The 11294-nt window shown below is 50.9% G+C and overlaps 1 protein-coding gene across 2 annotated transcripts in view; it reads right to left on the bottom strand.

The window, feature by feature from the left end:
• PLS3 (plastin 3) overlaps positions 1–10107 on the bottom strand; it is a 41211-nt gene extending 31104 nt beyond the window's left edge. For both annotated transcript variants that reach the window (XM_087728372.1, XM_087728374.1), the window contains exon 1: positions 10034–10107. The gene's annotated coding sequence lies outside the window, so the exon portion shown is untranslated. The remainder of the gene's footprint in view (positions 1–10033) is intronic.
• Positions 10108–11294: the final 1187 nt, after the last annotated feature.

The following is an 11294-nucleotide window of genomic DNA, read 5'->3' as shown; positions in this document are numbered from 1 at the left end:
GGCAACCACTGATTTTCAATTCTGCTTCAGAGCCATGTTTAAATCCCTTCTCGGACCACGCTAGCCAAATGGACAGGGGCCTCTGCGGATTCTGTGCACGGAGCCGGAAGGGGAGGGAAACGGCCACTTCTTCAGAAAAGGAACACCGTCCCCCAAAAGAGGATTACATACCAGTTGTGCATGACCCAAGCAGACCAGCTGTTTGCAAATGCCACATCGGATGTCCTTCTGGATCGGTCAGCTCTAGATTCACGGGTATAAAAACCGTCAGATGCATAACCCACAACTGGATTGTGCATCTGATGATGTCCTTCTGGATCGGTCAGCTCTAGATTCACGGGTATAAAAACCATCAGATGCATGACCCACAACTGGATTGTGCATCTGATGATGTCCTTCTGGATCGGTCAGTTCTAGATTCACAGGTATAAAAACCATCAGATGTATGATCCACAACTGGATCGTGCATCTGATGATGTCCTTCTGGATTGGTCAGCTCTAGATTCACAGGTATAAAAACCATCACATGCATGACCCACAAATGGATCGTGCATCTGATGATGTCCTTCTGGATCAGTCAGCTCTAGATTCACGGGTATAAAAACCATCAGATGCATGACCCACAACTGGATCATGCATCTGATGATGTCCTTCTGGATCGTTCAGCTCTAGATTCACGGGTATAAAAACCGTCAGATGCATAACCCACAACTGGATTGTGCATCTGATGATGTCCTTCTGGATCGGTCAGCTCTAGATTCACGGGTATAAAAACCATCACATGCATGACCCACAAATGGATTGTGCATCTGATGATGTCCTTCTGGATCAGTCAGCTATAGATTCATGGGTATAAAAACCATCGCATGCATGACCCACAACTGGATCGTGCATCTGATGATGTCCTTCTGGATCGGTCAGCTCTAGATTCACGGGTATAAAAACCATTGGATGCATGACCCACAAATGGATCGTGCATCTGATGATGTCCTTCTGGATCGGTCAGCTCTAGATTCACGGGTATAAAAACCGTCAGATGTATGACCCACAATTGAATCGTGCATCTGATGATGTCCTTCTGGATTGGTCAGCTCTAGATTCACGGGTATAAAAAACGTCAGATGCATGACTCACAACTGGATTGTGCATCTGATGATGTCCTTCTGGATCGGTAAGCTCTAGATTCACGGGTATAAAAACCACCACAACCCCAACAATAATCCTTCCTATTTGCTTCTCGGGGAAATCAACGTTTCCTCTGGCTTGCCTATAATACGCCCTCTCTGCTTATTGTGCCACGCGTCAAGCGTTTGAGGGAAGCAATCAGGGGATGCCCGTCTGCATCTCCGTGTTTTGACTGGAGCTTTGTGGGGAGCAGTTCAACCTGTCTGGGAAATGCCAGGGGACGAGAGAAAGGCTCTCGGGAGGCCCCAACTCCGAGCGGGATTCTTGGCCCCACCACGGCGGCGCTCGGTGGCCTCTTGAGGAGTTTTTCAGCTGCCTGAAGAGTCACTTCCCAGAATGAGCTCAGCACTTGCGCATTTCGAGAAAGGAATGCAAGCAGGAAGCCAGATCAAAGGTGAGGGTCACGTCTGGCACCACAGCAAAATGAGTTTCTGGACAAGCCATTAAGAGGTTGCGGCCAAGGCTCTGGCAGGGGAGAAAGGGCCCCTTCCGAACCAGGAGCTCAGTGAGGAAGCTCGCTCTACCCAAAGACCACAGGGGGCTACGGTCCTCACGAATGCATCCCCCCAAGGCTGCTCACAGCCTGCGGGGGTCACTCACTCCTGGTGCAGCTAAGTGAGACCCACAAAACATCTGCTAGGGCAGAACAGCTGCCCCCAGGCCCATCATACCCCCCTGAGATTATTCTGGGCCACTTGGTCTCCCTTAAAAGCAGCCGGCTAGACAAGAATTTGGTGGTAAACTAGAACTATTTTGACACACACAAAAAAATTGCACTCCGATGTCTCACTGATTGAGGAATGGTGAAATGTTTGTTTAAAAGAAAATAAAACCTTTGAAACAAATAAAATAAAATAAAAAAAGCAGCCAAATCTGGGGAACTTGGCTATTGTTGTTTCCCCACCCCGCCCCAATCAAGCTTCACAATCCCTGGATTTTTCTCATCTTAAGCACAGGACTGGAAATGGTTTGTTTTGATAGGAAAGAGAGAATGAATAAAAAGTAGCAAAGTGACGCTTTGAAGTAAAGGATGAGGAGGAGATACAAATGCTACTTTGTGGATAGGGGGGGAAAAATATCCATTTGGCTTCCTTACCCAGAAGCAACATTTCCCTTTTGGATACTTTCCTGGCTTTTTGAATTGGCAACTCTGATTTTCCTGGTGAGCCTGTCGTTTTTAAGGTGTCGATTCTGTTTGTCGTCTACACTTCTATTCGCGTGTTTGATTCGTTTGATTTTATTTATTGTGAAACACCCAGCCCCACGGAAATTGTGAATGTTGCGCCTTTTTTTTAAGTGTTGTCTTGTCTATTTATCCCCTTTCCCTTGTCTGTTGTGAGCCGCCCGGAGTCCTCCGGGAGTGGGCGGCATACAAGACAAATGAAATGAAATGAAATGAAATGAAATGAAATGAAAATGAATTATGGTGTTAAAAACCCGCCCAGAGTCATTTAGGTGAGAAGGGCCGTGTGGAAATTTAACAAATAAAGTAAAAATACTTGTGCTTCTGAAATGTGCACGTTTTGAGTTAGTACTCTAGAGTTTGGAAGAGTGTGCGCAGCGCAACCGAGAGCCATGTGGCGGTTCTCTTTTGCACACAAGTGTGCCCCCAGCAGCTGTTGGCAACATGTGTCGTAGGGAAGAAAGGGACTTATGCTTCGTGCGGACACTTGTGGTGAGGGCCGTGGGGTCTTTGGGGCATCTCTCCTCCCCTATGATGGGGTTGAGGACTTAAAAAGAATCTGTCTCGACAACTGCTGTTGGGGGCGGGGGGCTAATATTGTCCCACAAGGCTGTTGGGAGGAGGGAGGCTTTGGACAGATGCAACTCAAAGCTCCTGAAAATAAATTCCACCAAGCCTTTGGTTTCAAATCGCAAATCCATTGAAGAGAAGAAAGGAAGCGGGCGGACTAAAGGAGGACTTTGTTTAACTGGTATTCCACCTGGGGAGAACAATGTGAGCAGGGCCATCCATACTGGCTGCAATCTCCCGAGCGTTTCTTTCGGGCAAAATTCAGCCCTTATCACTGAGTTACACCTGCAAAGCTGCCCCATTCAGAGTGATAACCGCTTTCCAAATCTAGGGAGGTTAGGCTCACGCCTTTGCCTAAAAGCGCCGTATCGTTTTGAAAAGAGAGCCCGGTTTCGAACCATTCAACTCCTGCAATTTCAGAAAGAATGCTCAGGCTCTACGTTTATGATCGGGGCAGAGCCAAAAAAACAACACTTTTTAAAAAAAAATGGCGTTTGCATACTCGGAGGAGACTGTCTCTCATCATTTGCATGGTCTGTGGCTGGGTCAGCTGACTACAATGTTCATATCCTGCCCCCCCTAATTCCCCCCCCCCTCTGTTCTGCCAGCTGCTGCAGCCGTCAGCTCTGCAAGACTTGCCCTGCTAAGACGGCAGGAAGAGAAGTTGAAATAACCCCCCCTTCACCTCCTTTCTCAGGAAGTCTTCCGCCCTTGCAGAGTGAATCCCGTGCCCAGCCGACGTTAAGTTAAAATGTACTACAAACACACTTTCTACGCACCCTCCGTCACAACTGCCATTTAAGGCAAGGAAAGATCTATTATCGGTGTCCTGCTAACTTCAGCATAGTCCAAGAAGTATACCCTAATATCCAGTAGGTGAAATGTCACGAGATAACAGGAAATCCACAATTTCTGCACTGGAGGGAGAATGAAAGTGAGGTGCAGAAACACGTTTGAGATGATGCTGTTGCATTAACAACAGCAAAGGAAGTGGAGGTTTTTTTGTGTGGCTTCTGGCTGCCAAATGTAGCATCTAGCAGAAATCTGCCTTTTCATCATCTGCTGAAACCGGCCCCTCCCCAGATTGGCTGGACTACAATTCCCGTCGCAACTAGAGGCAGAGGGGAAGGAAGTTTCCTTCTTGGCTTCATACCCTAAGCATTGCGGATTGAGGAGTTCTTTCAAGCTAGGAAATGCAGGTGTTGCCAGCCAAGCAAAGGATGGATGGATGGATGGATGGATGGATGGAAGGAAGGAAGGAAGGAAGGAAGGAGGAAGGAAGGAAGGAAGGAAGGAAGGAAGGAAGGAAGGAAGGAGGGAAGGAAGGAAAGAAAATAATTTTTGCAAAGAGCAGTCCGTAGCGGAAGGAAGGAAGGAAGGAAGGAAGGAAGGAAGGAAGGAAGGAAGGAAGGAAGGAAGGAAGGAAGGAAGGAAAATAATTTTTGCAAAGAGCAGTCCGTAGCCTCAGAAGCAAATTAAATCTTGCAGAAGAGGTCCCAGCGTCCTTTATGAGTAAAACTGCTTCTGATTACAGATGTGTTTCTGGCACTGAAATCTGTCCGCCATTGATTTCAAAGTGAGTACTTCTATAAAACTATGAAAAGAAACAATTTAAATCAGCGGTATCCAAACTTGGAAACTTTTAAGACTTGCGAATCTCAACTCCCAGAATTCCCCAGCCAGCCAGGTGAGCCTCCTGGGTGAAGTACCTGGCTTACTTTGAGTTTTTTCCCCTTACCTTTTCCCCAACATGTGGTTTTTGTAATGTCTCACCTCCCAAGAGAAATCAAAAATAAATCCGTGTTGTTGTGCTATATTGATTAGCCCTCACCAGGACATTATCCAGGTGGCTGGGGAAGGAGCAGAGACGTCTACACTAGCATTTTGAGCCATAAGTAGGATACGAGCAAGGGATACATTATTTGAGAGATGGAAGATAGCTAAGACCGCTCACTCTAAAAATAACCCACCGTGTGGTATTTTCAGAGCCTCTCCTAAAACATCTGCAGGATCAAACTCAGCCTTAGCTGCATTTCTAACATCTCCAAATATTCCACATCTGCTTTACATCAGCAAGGAATGAGGAACTATATGAAAACAAAACATCTCTGCTATGAAAATGTTGCAGTAATCACAAGGCGGAAGACGTCCGGGGGAAATCGCTTCCATCAGCTTTAGGTACCGAGTCAGAAATCATTCTGGCAAATAAGCATTTTTTTACCACCCTGTTTTCCTAAAAACACAAATACAGCACTCTTCAAATAATAAAGTAAGCAATTTGTCAGATGGCTCTCTGAGCCATCTTCCACAGGTTTCTTGGAAGTAAATCTCACTGAATTTAAGAGCCTTGCTCACGAGTAATATATAGGACTGCACTGACAGATTTCCAGCAGAATTAAAAAAAAAAGGTCAGCCAGATAAGGGGCAGAGAAATAAACCCCGAATTGACGAGGGAGGGAGATTAACATGCCAGGAAGGAGACCAGGCTGGCAGATTCTTAGGGCAATGATGCCTCCTGGACCTGTTGTCAGAAGAGGGCAGCAGAAAGTTTCCTCCGAGAAGATGCAAGGGAACCCAACTGCAATTCAACATTTACAGCATCGTTTTAAACCCATCATCCGTCCCACCTCTGCTATGACATTCTTCTAAACGGGTGCGAAAGGTGAGATTTTTTCCAGGGCTATCTCATTTTTTTATTCTGTTACGCATATGACTTCAGCCACAATGCTCACTCAGAATATATGTTTCTGACTCTCTCAGAGAAATTAGCTGTGACAACCAAGATTATCTCTGAAGCTGCACACCACCAGACCGATTAGATCCCACAGATTAGGCCTCCTCCGAATTCCATCCGCCGGCCAGTGTTGACTGGCGACTACCCGGAGGAGAGCCTTCTCTGTGGCTGCTCCGACCCTCTGGAACGAACTCCCCGTGGAGATTCGAACCCTCACCACCCTCTAGGCCTTCCGCAAAGCCCTTAAAACCTGGCTGTTCCAACAGGCCTGGGACTAAGAGCTGTTGCCCCCCCCCCCGTCTCGAATGGTATGACTGTTGTGTTTTTTAAATTATGCATTGTTATGTGTGTTTTTTAAATTTTTGTCTGGATCCCCCTTCCCTGGTTTGAGTTGTGAGCTGCCCTGAGTCCCCTTCGGGGGGGGAAAGGGTGGCATATAAATATAATAAACGAAACCATCCCTGGGATCACACATCAAACCGTGCCACCGTTTGCAGAACAAACCACCAGCGGCTGAGCTCGTGCATTGCGTTCGGTCACAAGACAAGGGGTGCAAACAGCTAGGGCTGGGCTTGCCCCCCCCCCTCATTCAAATGGACGGTGCAGCTTGGCAGCCAATTCTGCCATGTTGGCCCCTCCCAAACTCTTCCTCCACCGAAGGTAATTTACCAGGCCAAAAGTTCTAACGTTCCCCCCCCCCCCAAAATCTAACATTCAGCAAGTTTACCCTGTTCCCCAAGTCTCTTCCAAAATGAGAGAGAGCTGAAGCTAGCCAAAGTTCATGAGGACTGGCAGCCCCGTTGCAGGCTAATTTTATTAAAAGGCAGCGCTTTTAATGGAATTGGTTCGCCTGCTATGTGGCTGCCAGAATCCACAACACTCGGAAAGTTGGAGTTGGGTATGTTCCAACTCTTTTTTCCTTCCCTGGCCACCTTTCCCAGCCTCCCAGGGGCTCAGGCTAAAAGCATCCATCATCCCCAACCAGTTGGCAGGATTGCCCTTGTAGTCTAGCCCATCCGGAGGGAGCCGTGTGGGGAACAGGGAGAAGTCCAATGACTCCCACATCCTTTTTTTTCAAATCAAACACATTTGGTTTTAAAAAAACAAAAAACAGCCATCAACATTTTGGAAAAATGTCCGGCGTTTCGTTTTGTCACGCCAAGCTCTCCCCAATGAAGCCACTTCGAGAAGGTAAATTTGGAGGCGTCCCTTTTACTGAACAGCCTTTTTAAAAAAAAAATTTTTTTTTATTTCTCATATATACATTCACAATTATATGATCTCATAACTGTTATTAATAATATGTATTTGTAACCATTTTTCTCCCCTACAGTTGACAATATAATTGAGGTTGCTTTCTTGCCATCCCATAACCCCATCTTATTTTACAACAATCCTACTTCTTCTTCCTTCCTTCCCTCCTTCCCTCCTTTCTTCTCTCCCTCCTTCCCCCTTCCCTCCCACCTTTCTTCTCTCCTTCCTTCCCTTCCTTCCCTCCTTCCTTCCCTCCTTTCTTCTCTCCTTCCTTTCCTCCTTCCTTTCCCCCTTTCTTCTCTCCTTCATTCCCTCCTTCCTTTCCTCCTTTCTTCTCCCCTTCTCTCCTTCCTTCCCTCCTTCCTTCTCTCCTTCTCTCCTTCCTTCCCTCCTTCCTTCCGGGTGCCATCTACCAGCCAATGCCACCTGGCTATTACCCGGGGGAGGGCCTTCTCTGTGGTAGCTCCGGCCCTCTGGAACGAACTCCCCGCAGGGATTCGGACCCTCACCTCTCTCCAGGCCTTCCGAAAAGCCGTCAAAACCTGGCTTTGCCGGCAGGCCTGGGGGTGATGAGTTCCCTCCCCTCTCGACATGTATGGTTGTGCGACTGTTGTCTACTTTTATTATTTGTATTTCGTTTTTTATGTTCCCCTTTTTCCCCCTTGAATTGTTCGCCGCCCTGAGTCCTCCCGGAGAAGGGCGGCATACAAATAATAAAATTCTATTCTATTCTATTCTATTCTTCCCTCCCTGCTTCCCTCCCTCCTTCCTTCCCTCCTTCACTTCCTCCTCCCTTTCCTTCCTTTCTGCCTTTTTTTTTTTCATCCACAGAAAAGAATAAAAACAGGAAGGACCGTTTGGGGCAATACCCTCACATTCCACAGGGATTGTGCAATATATTAACCGTCCTCCCTCAGCCCCACTTGCTTCAGTAGTTATCGATAATATTTTTTAGGCAAAGGGAACACCTTAAGGGGAGAGTAAACCCCGAAATCCAATTTCCTGAAGTCAAGTTTTTCTCTCTACTAAAGGAGAAGATTTGGCTTTAGTTTTGGGAGCCAGGAAGCAGCTCGGCTGGCTGCAGCTGTGTCTGGAGAGAGTCTAAGTGGTCCTAACTCCCACCCACTCCCTTAAATGCTTTGGCTCTGAGGCTAAAGCCCACTTCTGAAACTCTGCAACTTTCAGGGAAGCTTCAGCAGGCACGGAAGCCCAAAAGAGAGGAGGGAAATGGTTTGTAAGCTGCCCAGAATCATAAATGTTAAGACCGGCAGTTATATAAATTGGAATCGTAAATAAAATAAAATGAAAGGAGCTACCGGAGAAACCTCACTGGGCCAAATGCTCGGGGCCACCTCTCCCGGCTTCTTGGTACATTCATTGTGTCAGTCTGGGGTGCCTGCCTTTCCCACTGGTTTTCCCCCCCATCTGCTTCCCCCCCCCCAGAAGCCCTCCCCTCCCCTCTTCTGGATAATGCCACCCTTCTCTAGCCAGGCTCAATGGGAAGTCTATGGGAGGGCTTGACCTGGGCAACTTCCAGATCAGCCTGAATCAACCCATTGAAGAAGATGCCCTGGAGATGGGAGGGGACGTCTCCCCCTCCCCAAAGCCAGCAGGGGTTCAGCCCTGACCCTTGAACCAGAAGGAGGGCTTCTGGCATCAAAAAAAAGAGAGGAGGGGATTCATCAGAGCAGTGATTCGCCACCTCAGCAATTGTAAGACACAGAGGACTTCAATTCCCCAAATCCCCCAGGCTAGCTAGCTAAGGATACCCCATAGCCGGCTGGAGAATTCTGGGAGTTGAAGTCCACAGCTATTTAGGCTGAGAAAGCATCAGAGCCACAAGAATGGAGCCTGGGGGGGGGGAGCACTGGCCCACCTTCTCCCCCCACCCCCAATGAGTGCTAAGTGGACACACCCAGCTCCAGGGAGTGCTGCAGAAATCCCACCTAAGAGCCCCCCCTTTTGAGGGGGGTCCTTCGGCTTCCTTGACCTTGGTCACTACTGAAGCTCTTTGGGGTGATGGGGGGGGGCAGTTTTGCACACCCACGGAAAGGATTCTGGGTGTAGACAAACCTCTCAGGGAGCCAGGCTTTTGTTCCAGGGGTGAGGCTCACCCCAGCCCTGATTGCAATGCCAGCAGGCACAGGCTGAAAGGAGGGAGGCCCTGGTAGGAGCCATGGGGAGCCCATATATTGGGGTGCAACAGAGAGCGAGAAAGAAGGCACCCTTGAGGTGCCCAGTTGAGCCTTGCAGGAAGGTTCCTTTCGGATCCTTTACCACCTCGGCATGACTGGGAATCAGAGGGGTACAATTGGGGCACCCTTTGCCAAGCATTAAAGACGGGTGGGTTTTGGAAAGCAACGTGCTTTGTGGGGGGGGGGGGGAGGAAACCAACCGGGTTTTCTGCTCCTCCCTTTGCCCTGGCGGGCAACCCAGATGCCAGAGCCCCGGACTCAGCCATCCCCCGGGGCCTCGAGCCACGAGAGGCCAGCGGCTCCGCGTGTTCGGCGCCGGGTGGGGCCGAGGGACCCACGTGCAGAGGCCTGAGTGAAAGGGGGAGCCCGGTGCATGCAGACCCCTCCCACCCACCCCCCGGGCTTGAAAGGGCTCCCCAGCTTCGCGAAGCCGCCCCCCCCATCAGCCCGTACAAACATCCCCCCAAAAGCCACTTGGCGCTTTCGCGAGGAACCGGCAGCCCCGCTGGAAACTTCCGAAGTGCCCACGCGAGTTTTCCCCAGCACCCGCGGGGAGGATGGGGCCAGCCGAGACAGGCCGGGACAGAGAAGTGCCCCAGAGATGCCCGGGGAGAGAGGGAGCCCCCGGCGGGCCTTTTCTGGGTCCTGATCACCCACCCACCCACCCACCCACAGCCCGCGCGCCCCAGCGGCCGCCTGCAGCCAGCACCGCTGGAGGATCTGGCTGGCCGGGGCCCTTTGGGCAGAGGTAGACTGCCCCTGCGACTGGAGGCTCCCCAGAAGCTGCGCCCCGCTCCCTCCGGAGCCCTCGGGCTGAGCCGGGACTGTCGGGGTCCCTCTTCCCATCGCCCGCCCGGGTCCCCCCCCCCAGCCCGCGACCGGAGCCCCCCGCCCCACCGCTGCGCTACTCACGGCTCGGCCGCTCCGCCCTCCGGCTTGCTCGCCCGCTGCTCGATCGCCCGCCGCGGCTCTCCGCTCCGACTGGCACCGCGCGCCTCCCCGCCCCGCCTCGCCCCGCCCGCCCGGTGCCATTGGCCGAGTCACCGCCCGTCAAGGCCGGGGGAGGGCGTTGGGAGAGGGAGCAACCCCCCCCTCCGATGCTTGGGGCGGGTGGGGGGACGCGGCTGAGCTGCTCTGCCGCGGGAGCGACGGGTCCGGGGTGAGGAGGGGTCCTGCCGCCTGGGCTGGAGGGGGGGTAACCCGAGTGGCCTGGGGGACATGACTACCCAACTGGGGGTCTCCACCCAGCTGAGAGGGGGCGCTTTGGAGTCTCTGGGGGGGGCTTTGGGCTCATCCCGGACGCCTCTCTGCCGATGCCAGGGCTGTCCGCGATGCTGACAGGTTTCCCTCCCCCCCAGTTGGCCCAGCGAGTGCCAGGAGAGGGTGAGGAGGGGTCTTTCCCCCCCCCAGCGCTGCTCTCCCCCTGCTAGGAAGGGCCGGGGCTCCTTTGAAGCCCCTCTGGGTTTCCCATCCCTGCGCTCCTCCGAGCCGACTTTGTTGGTTCACTTTGCGCCCTCTTCTTATCCAAGCGCTCCTCACATTCCCTTTCAGTGAAGGGGGCTTTTTTAAAAAAAATCCTGGTTCAGCAAGATGGGGTCCATCCATGGTTAGCAAACTGACCCAAAGGAATTTTTCTAGGGAAAATATGGTCTCCTGAAGCCAAAACTGGTGGCCAGCATCAGAAGGTGCCCCTTTGTCGCCAAATGAGCTTTCCAGCACATCAATGTTGGTTGGCATTGAATGCTGGCTTAAGCAGGCCACAGATCGACCCGCCTTCAAGGTGGCATCTGTTTCTCCTTCCAAATCAACCCATTCCAGGATGAGGTCCCCGGGGTAGGTCCTTCTCTGTAGCCGCTCCGACCCTATGGAACGATCTACACCCCCCCCCCCCCCGATCCGAATCCTTCCCACTCTCACGGAAAGCCATACCCTTACTGGGAATCGAGCCTGTGCTGTATTGCCTTGATTCCCAGTAAGGGTATGGCTAGCTGATGAGAGCTAAATAGCTTGAAATAGATCTATACTAGTCTCCCTTTATTTATTTATCAGCACAAATATAACAAATGTAACAAAAAGGCAACGGTAAAAAAATATTGGGTTCTGCCTGGATGGTCTCTTGTGACGAGCCGAAGGACAGAGAATGGAAGTAGTGATCTTCCTCCCATATTTGGGC

The sequence above is a fragment of the Thamnophis sirtalis genome, unplaced genomic scaffold (genome assembly GCF_051295495.1).
Source record: "Thamnophis sirtalis isolate CommonGarterSnake01/CBP01778 unplaced genomic scaffold, rThaSir2_p1.2 scaffold_13, whole genome shotgun sequence".
NCBI classification, from domain to species: domain Eukaryota; kingdom Metazoa; phylum Chordata; class Lepidosauria; order Squamata; family Natricidae; genus Thamnophis; species Thamnophis sirtalis.
This window is presented reverse-complemented; position numbering and strand designations above follow the sequence as displayed.